This window comes from Diuraphis noxia, unplaced genomic scaffold, assembly GCF_037042655.1.
Source record: "Diuraphis noxia isolate RWA-SAM2 unplaced genomic scaffold, SU_Dnox_SAM2 contig0001, whole genome shotgun sequence".
NCBI classification, from domain to species: Eukaryota; Metazoa; Arthropoda; class Insecta; order Hemiptera; family Aphididae; genus Diuraphis; species Diuraphis noxia.
Genome location: NW_028301711.1, coordinates 67847855 through 67862074, shown reverse-complemented (window position 1 = coordinate 67862074; position 14220 = coordinate 67847855). Strand labels below are relative to the sequence as shown.

The 14220-nt window shown below is 34.6% G+C and overlaps 1 pseudogene; it reads right to left on the bottom strand.

Annotated features, from left to right (window-relative positions):
- Positions 1-7617: 7617 nt before the first annotated feature.
- LOC149061434 (uncharacterized) overlaps positions 7618-14220 on the bottom strand; it is a 116441-nt pseudogene continuing 109838 nt past the window's right edge.

Below are 14220 nucleotides of genomic sequence, written 5' to 3'. Positions count from 1 at the left end.
GTAAATATATGTTCCGAACTTAAATTAAATTTTTAATTATTATTATGTATTACTGTATTAGGTACTGTATAAGTCTGCAGACAGTTTTGTTATTGATTTAAGTTTTCTTGTTTTTTAAAGATATGTTACTTATTTTGTTATTTGTTCTGTTGTTTATTATATTATAAACTATTAATTTATTTTTTTTATTTTGATAAAAGTAATTATATTAAAAAAAAACAAAGTAATTGAACTATTGAAGTAATGTTTTTATGTTTAATACAAGTTTCATGATTTATTTTACATAATATAGTTTTATGTTAATTCATAAAAATGGTGAAAAAAGGTAAAAAATTTGATACATAAGCTTTATTTGAAAATTGTAGAAAAATTTCACTTAAAATTAGTTTTTTTTCAAAATTTACCAATTTACCGAATTTTACGTGAATTTACGTAAATTTTACCGGTAAATTTACCGAAATTTTTTTACCGGTAAATTCCACATCTCTACCTACAACTCGTCCATCCTGACTTAGGGTTGCCCTCAACCATAGACAACATATTTTAATAATGAATAATAAAAAAAAAAAAAAATAGTAGCAGATAGAGTTCATAACATAATGATCAGAAATAACATAATAAATTCTTAAGTGCATAACACAATGGTCTTAAATAAAATAATAAATTCATAAATGCATAACATCTTAATAACATAATAAATTCATAAATGCATAACATCTTAATAACATAATTGCATAACATAATGGTCTTAATTAACATAATGATTAGAGAAAAAAAATCATACCTGAATAACCATGGAAGTGTTAACATACTATATTTTTACAATATCACAGTAACAAACAGTGATTCGCTTTGTCAAAAATCAAGACCAGTTTGCCACATCCTTGTTTCCTATAGAAATAATTCCTTTATAGGGTCTTTGTGTTTGCTGAAAACCTGGTATGTCAGTAATTACAAATCTATCATTGGGTAAGGTTTTTTTGACTAAATAAGGACCTTTAAATTTAGGTACTAGTTTTGTATTAGCCCCAATAGTTACATCATAGTTTCTTATTAATACTAAGTCCCCTTCAATGTAATTTGTTGGTTGTTTATGTTTTTTATCATAATTAGTTTTGTTCTGTAATTGAACTTTATTTATTTGATTAGCAGATTCTTGTCTTAGTTTAACTAAATTCCTATCAATACTTTGTATACAAGAGTTTAAGTACATTTTTATTTTATCATTAGGTCTACCTAATTGTTTAACACCGTATAATAACATTGCAGGTGCTTGATTGGCATAACGGTTAACAGTATTATTCACTACATATTCAATGTCAATTAAGGTTTTATCCCATTGTGATATGGTTGGTGCTAGTTTGGCTATCATAGGGATAATTGTACGGTTTACCCTCTCAACTTACCCATTGGCCCTAGGCGTACCCGTAGCAATATGAATAAGTTGAATGTTATTTCATTCATAAAATCTTTAAATAAAGCTGAAGTAAAAGCACAACCTCTATCTGAGACAATCCTAATAGGTCGACTGTAACAATTAAAATAAATCTTTAGATGTTTAATGACTTCATTACGGTTGGTAGTTTTAGTAGTGAATAATTTCACAAATTTAGTAAACGCATCAGTTACTAAAAATATGTATTTATATCCACGAGGTGCCTTTTCAAACGGGCCTAAATGATCTATGTGAATGGTATTAAAAGGAAGGTTTTCTTTAGGAATAGGGTATAGAAATCCTTCAGTTTTACCACTATTTGGTTTAAAAGATAAACATTTTAAACACTTTGATATATATAACTTGACTTTCTCTTTCATATTGGGAAACCAATATGAATTTTGAATAAGCTCAACTACTTTATCAGCATCGACATGGCCCATGTTGTCATGACAGGTTCTAATAACATTATCAATTAATTCATTTGGTACATAAAAAAGTAATTTTTTGCCCACCGTACGGTATACTAAGCCGTTACGTAATTCATAAAACGGTATACCTATCTGAATTTTCTAACTTGATACGAATGTTTACTATCTCTGGATCAGTAGATTGCTTAATCAATAGTGTTTGCCTCTAACACGAGTATATTTTGAATTCTACTAAGGGTATCAACATGAAACATTTGCTTATTAGAGCGATGAACTATTGTATAATTATAATCTTGTAAATACAATGCCCAATGCATTATTCTAGGACAAATATCTTTTTTGTTTAACGTTAATCTTAAACTATCACAATCTGTAAACATGGTAAATGGAATACCCTGTAAGTAAATATGGAATCTTTTTAAAGCATAAATTATGGCTAAACACTCAAGTTCATAACTATGGTATCTAGTATCATAGTCGGTGGTACGTTTGCTGAAATAAAATATAGGGTGAAACTTATTATCAAAATTTTGTTTTTGAACTAACACAGAACCAAAACCTAGTTGACAATGCAATTCGATCTCTAATGATGGAGAATATAAACATAATACTGGAGAAGAAACTAAAGATGTCTTTAGCTTTTCAAATGCAGACAATTGTTCTTCCTCAAAATTAAACTCACTTTCTTTTCTAATAAAATTGTATAAAGGTTTAGCAATAATTGAAAAATCTTTCACAAACCTTCTAAAATAACTAGCCAAACCAAGAAAACTATGAACCTCTTTAGCATTTTTTGGGATAGGAAAATTATTTATTGCATTAATATTATCTGGATTGGGTTGTATACCATTAACACTGACTTCATAGCCTAAATATTGAATTTTTTCTTGTAAAAATGAACATTTATCTAGTCTGATTTCGAGATGATTCTGTGACATAATAGAAAAAACTTTTTTTTCCAAATTTTCATCAACAGTATGTGTACCAATTAAAATATCATCCAAATAAATAAATATTTTATTTTGTTCAATTAGTGAGTGAAATATGTTATTGGTATAGCTGAAAATAGCTGGACTATTACAAAAACCAAAAGGCATGCGCATAAACTCAAACTGATCCATGTGAGTTACAAATGAGAGATATTTAATTGAATCCTCTTTAACTTTGACATGATAAAACGCATTTTTAAGATCTAATCGTGTAAAAAACTTTTTGTTTTTTAGCATATCCAAATAGTCATCAATTAAGGGTAATGGGAAACGGTCCTTAATTGTAATTTTATTCAGTTCTCTAAAATCGATGCAAAGTCTTTAATCACCTGTTTTTTTAAAACTAACACAATGGGTGAACAATATGATGAGCATCTCATTAATTATGGATTTAAGTTTTTCTTTTTCCATGTAAGACATACGTCTTGGCCTAAAATAAAAGGGAATGTGGTCTTTTTTAAACATAACTTCCATCTCAAATTTAAAATCAATTTCCACTGGCTTAGATGCATAAATATAACACTTATTAAAAATGTCCTTAACCTGGTCCTGAAGATTAACACAGAAACCACTGTTTATATCTAACCTATGTGAGTTTGTAACATCCACATCAATAAGTATAATATCATCAAAAATGTAATCATTTAATTGACTTATTACATATAATACTACTACCAAGTAAACAATCATAACTCATAGTTCCATTATCAACAACATAAAATACAGTATTTAATTGAACAGATATACTTGGAACATAAATGGCTGAGTCAATAATTTCTATCACCTTCAATGGACTATTATTAATTCCAGATAACTTAGGGCTAACAGGAGTAACTAACACATTAGACGGTACTCTTCTTTGTTTAATAATACATATTGGACTACCTGTATCAACGATCGCATCTGTTGTCCACTTTACTCCTACACGTTCAACATCAATATTCAGCATCAATGGTGGATTACCTGGTTCGTTGATCTCAATCATGGTAACTGGGTCATCACCCTTTGTCGCTGAAGTGGTGCTGGTTACTTTGTAGTTTCGCTGGCTATGTCCCATTGATCCGCACTTGAAACATGATCCTGGTTTCCGCTTTGGTTTAAGACAGTCTCGGATGGTGTGCGATAGACTGTAGCAGTTAAAACAACGTTTTGGTTCACTTCTTACCGACTCCATTAATCGTTCATTCTTCTTAATACTGATAGTTTTCGGTAGTAAAGTTGAATTAGGATCTAATTGTTTGTCAGAACTGGGTGGTGGGTGTGCAGGGAAGAGGGCATCGACTATACGGCCAACAGTGCTGGAGGGTCGAAACCTGGGATTGGTTGGTGCCTTCTTAGCTTTCCCATGACTATTTTATAGGGAGTGCCACAGGGGTCGTTTTCGACCTGGTCACAGAGCGCCTTCCATGCGCTGTCCTTGGCCACTTTTATAGCCTTGGCTAGCTCAAGCTTGGCCTCTTTGGCGGTTTTTCTTCCGGTGCAACAGCGATCGGGCCCTTGCGTTTCTTGTTCCTTTGGAAAACCCTACGCGTGTGGTTAGCGGTTTTCCTTAACTACTGAATAACTGGAGACCACCAGTAGACGAATTTCCTCCCGTTTCCGACGACTGTTTCAGTCATGCAGGCCTCGTTGATCTTGCTGGTCAGGAGTGCGGCACCAACCTCGGCGCCCGTGTGGTCCGGGAAAGCGGTGAATTTGTCTGTGGAGAGAGCTTCGTCCAGTTTGCTAGGTCGGAACTTCCACTTCGTCCTAGGTGGAGCGAGGTTAGAGGCGGGGTTGTGGTCGGTGCGTATATTAAATCGCACGTAGTTGTGGTCACTTAGGGATTCCACATCAAGGACGCCCCAATCGCTGACCCTGTGTGACACCGCTTGGGAAGAGAATGTGACGTCGATGATGGAGCCGGACTTGAACATTGGACTGTTGCCTATGTTGCAGGCGAGGAGACCGAGTGCATGTATCAGTTCTGAGAGCGCTTCGCCTCTAGGATCGTTTGTTTTGGATCCCCAGTCGGAATGCTTGGCATTGAAATCCCTCGCAAGAAGGATGTCGTCTGTGGACTGCCTGATGCTCCTTTCCAATCAGAAGAGGAAGTCGTGAAACTCGGCGAGAGAGGTGTTGGGAGACCAGTAACAGGAATAAATCCTCATCCCTGCTACTGCTATCCATCTGAATCCAGCCCCGCTGCTCCCAGGATTGGTGATGGTTGCACGGTTCGCGTTAACGATTGCAGCTTTGTTGTTGCTATCGACGTGCCAGCTGGGGTCTGCTTTATTGAATTCCGAGACAATCAGAAAGTCGGCTGATTTCTCGGCCGCCATCTAGTACATGAGGGCTTGAGCTGCCTTGCAGAAGTTCAAGTTGATCTGTAGTACAACTGTCATAGCTGGGATAAAGCTCTGGCAACGCTGAGGGGAGCCTCCCCGCATTGTAACTGAGCCTTCGAGTTGAACGAGGTGCACCGGCTGCTGTCTAGGTAGTGATCGGAGGATGCCTTAAGGTCCTCGCAGGCCACGCATCTTGGCGGGTTGTTGCAATGTGCCGCCCTGTGGCCAGTGGAAGCACACAGGCTGCAGGGGTCACGGCGATCCGTCCCAGTACAATTGGACCTCACGTGCCCGTAATCGAGGCAATTGAAGCATCTAATGGCTTTGTCGCGTAGGCGGACTTTGTCCCAAACCAGGCTTATTCGTACTTTGCCCGCCTTGTTGATTTCCGAGACGTTGACGCGCTTCAATGAAGCGGTTGCACGCCTTGTACCGTTGGAGGCTGGTCTAACGTTTTTGACTCTTACTGAGGTGACGTTGCTCGGTCACCCAGCTACTTTTTTGAGAGCATCCGCAATCTCGACATCCAGCCCAGTAATGTTTAGGTCGACGTTCCTAACGAGCCCTCTTACTGTGGCTCGAACTCCCAGTGCATCCCTGTTGCCGCCTCGAGACCACTCCTCTTTGTCTCGCCTCTGGTGACTTTTATCAGGACTTCTCCGCTTCTACTCTCAGCTATAGAGGTTATGTGGGCCCCCGTCTTACCCACGTCGACCTCTCTCACTGCTTTCAGGATGTCTGCGAAGGTGTGTTCCGATCCGGGCTTTATTGCGATGACGTCCGGTGGAGGGCGTCTAGGACGATTGCTATTGATCTGCCCGGTACGATTGTCGTCGGCGGGACTTTTGTCTTTGGGTTTGCGTGTCCTCTTCTTACTGACCGTAGACCATTCTTCGTTGTCTGAACTCTTTGGGGCTGTTTCAGAGCTGGCTGTAGAGTGCGGGAGCTGCTGCCATGACTGAGCTTGCTGGGATTGCTGGAGCTGGCGTGGAGAAGGCTTCGTCTGACTCTGAGATGGGTGCTGGGGTTGCCGTTGCTTTTTCTGCCACTGTTGACCTTTGGGCCTCTTCGATGGGGTGGATTCGTGGACTATTGGTGAGGTGCTCGTAGAGGCATCCCTGTTCTCCGGGCGGTTTGCGCTCGCCTCTGTTGGAAACTCAGTTTGGGATGCTGTTGTCGTACTGCAACAAGGGGTCGAAGTTGCGGCTGACTGGGCACCGTGGTTGAGCAGCGGGCATGATCCTGCATTCTCCTGAGCAGAGCGCATTGAGGTCCTGAAAGCCTTTACTACATTGTCGTGTGAATTCCTGATCGAATCGATCGCCCCTAGAACTTCACTGATTGCCGCCTGTACCTGGAGGCTCTTCGATTTGGCGCTCATTGTTTAGAGAATTCTGGCCTTCTCCAGCATTGAGTTAAGGGCGCTCTGATGCTCGACGAGCTGACTTTTGAGGGTGCTCATGGCCGAGGCCAGAGACTCTACGCGGACACCCGCAGTTGGCTGTTGCGTGCCCTTTTGGGACACGGCTGTCTCAGCTCTAGTGGCTTTTGGAGTTACGGGGGCTAGGCTGGCTACCGCCGTACCCTCACGGTCGTTTGATGACGACCGCAGTGAGCCCGCTACGTTGGACCCGGCTTTTACCCCTGATCCACTCACTGCTGCCGGCACCTGGGGGACCGAATCCCCTGGTGTGGTAACCAAATTTCTGTTCTCGACATTCCATTTGTAGGTTTTTGAAGGGTGCCTCTCCCTTGCGTTTTAGCCCTGCCGCCAGGGGGATTTTAAGTCATTGTTACCTTCACCTATGTCCATTTGCAGCGCTTGCAGGTGGACCAGATCTGCCCGACCTGCAGTTAAGGTCAGGCTCTGTGTTTTTATCAAATTTAGACCGGGATCGCTTTGTAAGACTCAGTTAAGAGCCCGCAAGCCTCCCCGCCACGACAAGGTGGATCCCATGGGGAGGGCCTTCAACCAACTTGGAATGTTATCTACTATCTCTGACCACCTAGGGTTACACGTAAATGTTATGAATAAGTCAGGCTTTCCGTACTTACGCACAATGGCCATTGCGTCGTGGTAATGTTTTATGTACCGAGGGCCACCTATAAACGTTGAAGGCAGAATTGTCCTGCGGCCGACCGGATTGATTTCGTCTAGGTGGAGCTCTTGGTTAATATGGTCCAAAATGCCTTGATAGGCATCAGCAAAGATGATTCTGATTGTCTCGAATGTAACGTAGATTGTTCGCTTCCATGCGAACGTACTGATCGCATATGTACATCTGTAATAAAAAACCACCTGCGTGTAATAATTTTTTAAACAATACAATGTTGAAGTATTATTGTTATTTGATTACAAATATGTTAATAAGTGTGATGTACTTATTTTGCTAAATAATATGTAATTATGTTAATAATTTAAAGTAGTATATATATTACTTGAAAGCCACTGCACATGGATTGATTCGCCGTGACATACTGTCTAAGTCTGTAAGCAAGTTCTCCAATAATGGTCGTTCACGTGGCTGTTATGCCATGCGAATCTGATTTGCTGCCCTTGATTCAATAAAATACAACTCGCAATACCTCAGTTGCATTAGTTCATTTCTGACAACATCATTACTAATCCTACGATACACCTGACCGTGAACGGAGAATACTCTTGGTCCCTGCCCTGGCAAACGCCTTGGGCTTAGATCAGTGGAGAACGCCGCAAATGCCAGAGTGTTGTTGTACCCAGTGTTGGTGAGTTGCGGCCCAAACCCTAAATAACGTACGAGTTGCGGCCCGGGTTTATGAGAGGTACGTACGAGTTGCGGCTCGGATTTATGAAAGGTACGTACGAATTGCGGCCATACAATAGTGTATATATTACATATATATATTATATACTATATGTCTATATATAGTAATAGTATATAAACATCACGATATTATGTAGGTATTTTCTATTATAAATTGTCGTTCTTATATTAATATTGGTCGTTGGTCGTAAAGAAAATAAAAGTATTCATAAAATTATAGAATATAATATAAATATTAATATTATGACATAATATTAAAAAATAAAAAATAAATTAAAGTATAATTGGTGTAATATATTATGATAATAATGTCCAAAAAAAATCAAAGCATTTTCATAATGTAAGCCATATATGGCAGATAATAAGATAAAACGATCTATATTATCTTTATCATATTATACCTAGTATACAAAAATATAACTTCCCATACGTATTGAACATTTCGTTTATCGTTATTCGTTTATACGGTACATAGGTGATAGGTATATAATATAATATATATTATATAAGTAAGGTACATATGTAATGATAATTACTCGGGCCGCAACTAACCTATACCTAAAATATTATCGGGCCGGAATTCACCGGTCTCCAACACCGAAAACGAAAGGTCAGGCCGCAACTCACCCTCAGCCGTTGTACCGGCGGATTTCTTTTCAATAATGTTTTGCTACCTGCGAATACCAATAAACGAATTAATATTCTGGTGGTGGACCCAAAACACGGTCTCCCGTAATAGCCATTTGACCGTTATTGCAACACGTAGAAAAATGATCCATTGAAGTACGCTCGCAGAAGAAATGGCGGGCACCATAGTGCATGCAGACAACATTCAATGATCCCATGTCATGCCGTTCTGGAAGTTCGTGTTGAATGCCAGCTGGGCGGTCTCTCAAGGGGGCCCATGCTCTCGGTACAACAGGAGGAAATCGGTACGAACTGTAATTAAAATGCACAGTTATTAAGAATAATGTTATAAATGTTTATTTTTATTTTAATAAGATGTATTTACTAACTTCTTCTTTTAGTGGAACGTCAAATATATCCCTGAATTCAAATTCTGCCTCTGCGTCAGCAGGAAGTAAATCAACATACTCAATGTCATCTTGTACCACTTCCTCTTGTAGCATTTCTTCTTCATCTAGGTCCATCATTATCTGTTCCACTTGGACTTCAACAACTTCTATCTCCAACCCGTTGTTACCAGGGATTGCTACGTCCGCTTCCAGTTCACCGTCTGATGCCACAATCTCAAGGACTGATTGAACTACCTATAGTATTAAAGAAAGTCTGTTGAGATATGTAATAAAAATTCCAAATATTATTAGCTTAAACAGTCAACATATGTTTTGTATGTGTTATTATAATGATTAACTACATATCAATGACATGTAACTTACTAAGTATCTAAGATTCAGCTCACCGATAGGGAATGTAATAAGCACAACACATTAAATAAATTAAAAACAGTGTATAGAGAGCATGTTACAATCATTTAGTTAGTAACATTTAAGCTGTATATCATAGTGAGTTACACAAAAGACTGAAAAAAGTTCATTAGTACCATTTGTTGAATAATTAAAACTGAAATAAAATATATATGTAACATGAATAAAATAAATTATAGCCTATGGAATGTATCCCTTCTGATAATAAAGAAAACAATACATTTAAGATACACATAATGGTGGTGTTGAAATGAATGTGTTAAAAGAACAAAAGTATTAATGTGAATAGTTCAATTAATTTGTTAGAAAAAATACTTTTGGTGTATTTGAATAGTAATATGAAACGAACAATTGGTATTTTCATTTAAAATAATATACTTAGTATTGTTTCTAATAAGCATGAAGCTATACGTTAATATATGATATCACTATATGACATTATGTAATATTGTTACTTGTTACTACAATTAGTGCCAAGTTATTTGAGAAACGCCATTGTGGAAATTGTAGTGATCACGTCGCCTACAGGTATCAGTAGTCAAGGATGATGTTTGGAAGGTGACTCTTGAGTTAATTACACAACGTAGAATTCTTCATAATTAGATTAATTGGTTATTTATTGTGATAAAACATATATTTATTTATAACATGAAAGCTGAATGTAAGTTAAGTATTCTGAATGATAGAATAAATTCGGTTTGATTCGAATATTTTCTAAGTTCAAAATATTGTTTATAAGAAATTTTCTAAGTCCAATGGATTAAATTAAACAACAGACTGGCGTGAAGGTGCTCTGGCTAGTCTGGTCAAGTCGCGTCTGAATACAGGCCGTTTCGGGGTCTCTTATATAGTGCTACCCTCTACTCCCCATAGTCTACTTGCTCTTGTCGCTGTTCTCACGGATGTGGTAAAGTTATTTAGATTGACGGAAATGCCACTCGCCCACGTACGAGCTAAATGCGTATCCCATGCGGCTACAGACTTCGATAATTTATATTATTATTAACATTATTATTATGAAAAAATATACATTATAATATTACTTTATGACATTGTTTCTTGTAACTTTTGTAATGATGCATAACCCCACATCCTGTGCACACCTATCAACGATCTTTCATAGTCGTCTAACCACATGATTTCGTGTTGCCCTAACGTTAATGATTTCCACGAAATGCTTTCTCTCTTATAATTACAAAGTTGGTCGCATCCTACCCTATCTTGGTTCGGCTGGTACCTAGTTGACCGTGAACTAGACAATGCGGGACGCTAGTCCATAGCAAAATTAATCATTTCATAATCTATTAAGAAAAGAATAATTAACCTCATACAATTTGTACAGTGTAACTTATGTTTACGTGTAGTTTGGTATAACATTGAAACAGTGTCATTAGAATACCTAATAGCAATAGTTATAATGCACCCACTAAAGATGACACCGCTCTTGGAAACAGGCGACGGCGATTTGTTTCTGCTCTGTAATCACGACCTAGTATCATTGAGTATAGATAGTACTATATTTATATTTATTTACTATATTTATATTTTTTAGATAGTACTATCTATACTCAATGCTTATAGTCAAGATAATATTTGTATAGATATTAAAAGTTATGAAAACTCAGACATGTTATATCCACTTGATGCAACCATTGATTATAGTAAAAGAATAACATCTTTATTTAATTCAAATATTGAACAATTGTTGTTTGAATCAAAACACAACATAAAAAGCAGAATGGTAAATTTTATTGAAATTGTATACATCAGAACATTACATATTTGTCTAACATGTAAATCAAAATTCATTGAAAAATTACTTAATGTTTTAATAAATGCTTATGTGAAGAATTTTAATAACACTGCCATACAGAATTATAAAATGAAAACTAAAAATAAGAAATTGAAGAAAATAGCTCATTTATAATCAAATTTATTATTAATATACTGTGCCATTATTTTATTATGGATAATAATATTTTTTTATTTTGTATATTATACAAATTATTACAAGTTGATTTTATTATTATTACATTTTATTGTATTTAATATTTTTCATAGTCTTCTGTCACCCCCTAGATAAAAAAATATCTGATATGACAATTTTTTTATTTAAATCCTTAATAAATTAATATCTTTATAAATAAAGTATATATTATGGCAGAATTTAAAAAATAAAATATTATTTATTTCTTACACTGAAAGTATTTTCAAATTAAATAGAATAATAGCTAATTTAAAATAACTGTTTTGTCTTTACTGAACAGTAGCATTTTTTCACATAGAAGATTTATTCTCATGGATATATGTGATGAATATGTTTTCAAATTTATTTAACAGATTCCAATAATAAATTTAAATTTCTTTGTAGAAAAATTATATAAAGTACAAGTACTAAATTTTTTTAACTCACAACTTCTAGTTGATAACAATATTTTATTTTGTACATGAAAAATTGCTATTCTGACCAGTATTATGTACCTTCAATATTCTAGTACTAGTATAGACTGTAAAATGATACAACAATTGATTGATATGTTATTTGTATATAGTTACACAGTATATATTAATGTATAGTTACATAAAGAAACAAAGACCATGGATAACATAATAGCACAGATTATATAAAATAGCATTATTAATTATTATTTATTAAAACAAAATACAAACTTACAAAATATATCAAGTAGTATTATTAGTAAGGTACAAAAGGGGCTCTACATAGGCAACCACCATTGAAACTGAGGGCAACGAGTTTTAACCATATTATCATTAAGTTTCCTGTATTATCATTTACAGTATTTGGTGCTTCACAGACATTTGTCATTTGTGTTAATCAGAGATGGAATTTTTAGTTCATTTTTGTGAATAGTTCGTCAGTTCACAGTTCATTTAAGTGAATAGTTCAAATGAACTATTCTTCAGTTCACACAGTTCACTAGTTGTATGAAACTATAGATCATAGTCATATAACTTGGCATTTGGCAATGTACTAAATTAACTAATGAGTAATGATAAATGAACTATTCGTTTTATGATACTATCATTTTATCAATACCAGTAAAATCCTGAAAACAGCTGTTCACAATCTGATGATACACAATATAAATAATTATATACTATTTTAAAAGTACCTACTAAAGGTTCGGATGGTATACCGTATGTCCGTATACCGTTCACACTACTAACTCACTAGGTAATAGGTACCTGTACTTAGGGCAATTTGAATCTATTTCGCTTTTAATTCCTTTTTACTTAATTAATTGATTGTATGTACTATAAAATAATGCTAATTCTATAATACTACAATCTATATCAATAAATTAATGTTCAAATCTGTCCTACTGAGTTTAGCTCATAATATATTACAGAAAAATATTTAATTTAGTGTACAAATAATGATGAAATTATTGACTATTAAAAGTCATTAATTCAAAAACAATAACCATATTAATAAAAATGTTGGTACTTTTCGGTTATCATACTATGGAGACCAACTATTGGACCTAATAATGGAAATATTGATTCCATTTTTGTATTATGAACTATATAGAACCATTTATTTTATGTTTAAAATTATTCTATTTGAACATAATATATAAAATAGTGGATACTGGATATGGGTACTTATTTATAATAGACAATAGACATACAATTATTATCATGCAATAAATATACTTCTTTATTTTATTTATTTGTATCTTGTTTTTATATTTATGTACTTGGCTATTAGCTAATATTATTACTTACTAATACAAAAATTAATTACAATAGTTAATTAAGTAATACAGGAAGAAATGGCGAAGATTTTTTTTTAATATATAATTTTTAATATTTTTGTATAATACTTTATTTGTTTCTATTGTTATTTACATTCAATAATAAATACTTAAAATGTTATGCTATTGTGTTGTTATTACTTTTATAATTCAATTAAAATTACATCCCTTATCCCTAAAATATTCATTAATTATGTGAGAAGTGGCAACATTTTGAATACCACAAAATTAGTATTCTGTTAAATTTTAATGTTATACAAGTCAAAAGATTAAAACAAGTATTTTTTTCTACATAATGATAATAATCTTATATAATAAGGTTAGTAATATAACTGTTTTAAACAATAATATGAGTGGTAATAATATTGTAAAATTACAAGAGTAGACATGTAAAATCATGCACAAATTTGAAACTATACCATGTATAACTATAGTATTAGTATATTTTATGACTGTATGCATTAATATACCAATAATTATTGCAGTATCTGTATTTGCATTTAACAGTGAACAGTGTTTATTTAATTGAGCGTAGTGAATTTTACAGATTTAATTATTTTAATTAAAAACATCTTATTTAAAAGTATATTTAATAAATTGTTTTAATAATGGCACCACGTAAAAGGAGTGATATGTGGAATCACTTTACTGAAGTGGAAAATAGCAAAGCCAAATGTGGGTATTGTGGTAACACGTATAGTGTTTCTGGTGGATCTTTTGGCAATCTGAGTCGCCACTTAAAAACTGTACATCCCACTGTAATACTATCAAAAGCAGTAGTGACTAGTGATGAAAGTCGTGTAGATGATCCTGCAGATCATGGTATTTTTAATAAATTATTTTTTACTATTATATTTCTTTTAAATTTTTTATTATTAAAACTCTTTATGTTATTTTAAATGATTAATTAAGCAGGTTCACCAGTAGAAACATTAATTGTTCGTGGTACTAGTAGTGTTAAATCGAACCAACCAACTCGCATCCAAAGTATCATTATGCATTTTATG